Below are 1,331 nucleotides of genomic sequence, written 5' to 3'. Positions count from 1 at the left end.
TCATTCCCTCTTTGCTCTGAAGTCTTCTGTCCTCACCCTAACAAGCTCCTGCAAGGGCCTGAGGAGCGACTGCCTGGCCGCACAGTCATCCGTCTTCCTCCTCTGAACCTCTGTAGCCCGCAGGACCATATCACTCACCAGCAACAGCGGGTCATTTGTTTTCTTTTTATGTATATGTCCTGTCTCTCCATCCACATGGCAAGATCCTGGAGAGCAAGGGTCACCTCTTACTCATCTTCGTGTCCCCTGTAGCACTTTGCCTGGTGTTTGGGGCATGGCTGATAGTTCATAAATCTGCTGACAGATCAAACACCTTATTTATATTCTTCTGGAACCACAGAGGTAGACAGTAGCTTGATTCAATGACAAAACTACAAAGAAAGAGGAACCTGTGCTCTGATAGCATACCATTTCTGAAAGATCATAGATCTTCTCTGGACTAAATAATGCTGCTGGGGTCAAGATAAATATCCTCTTTGCTCCCCAGCTCCCAGCTGCAGGTATCATTCTTAGTTGTAAAAGATTGAGTGACGGTTCGGTCAGAGGAATCTTAGTCTCAACCGCCGAGTAGACTCCTGGTTAGGTCATATGCAGGCATAGCCCACCCAGAAGGATGGAGAATGGCTGTCACAGAAAGAGAAAGCAGATGTCTGTCTTCAGTCGCCTCCCACCCCAGCAATAAGGCAGAGCCCCAAGGTCCCATCTGTGGGACTGGCTGCTGGCTCACTGCCCTGTGCTGATTCCCATTTACTCCCCATCCTCATTGGTAAGGGAACAAGGAGACAGGAGGGATGGAAAAACAGAATCATTAAAAGTCTTCTTGGAGCATGGATGTTGAAACAACATTCCTCCCGGGATGGTCTTGGTCCAGAAGGTCCTATGGCCCGGGTTTCAGAATCCACCTGCAGGCCATACTGGGGCAGGAGATTTGCCCCTTTGTCTCTAATCCCCTCAAATCACCCTCAGGGAGGCCAAGGGACTTGTCCAAGGCCAGGCAGCCAAACCGTGGTTCCCTCACCGGTGAAATGGGCCGACTAAAAAGAGGACTGAGCCAGCGAGCCACAGAGAGCACACGGCTCATGGTAGACAGTTGCTAAAATCGAATCAACAAGGGAAGGACAGGAGAGGTGCTTGGTGAAGGAGGGTGGGGCAAAAGAGGTCAGAAGAATGGTGGGTGGGGCGGCTGAGTGGGAGCCAGGCTGGGGGAGGGGCAAGGCAGGGAGCAGAACAGGGTCCGCGTCATGGAGAGCAAGGAGCCTCCACTCCCAAACCTCCTCTAGTGACCACAGGTGTGTTACACCGCCAGGGAGCGCAGGAGGCGGAGCGCTGGT

Source organism: Myotis brandtii, unplaced genomic scaffold, assembly GCF_000412655.1.
Source record: "Myotis brandtii unplaced genomic scaffold, ASM41265v1 scaffold525, whole genome shotgun sequence".
Taxonomy (NCBI): domain Eukaryota; kingdom Metazoa; phylum Chordata; class Mammalia; order Chiroptera; family Vespertilionidae; genus Myotis; species Myotis brandtii.
The sequence above is the reverse complement of the archived record's forward strand: the minus strand, read 5'-3'. Positions refer to the sequence as shown.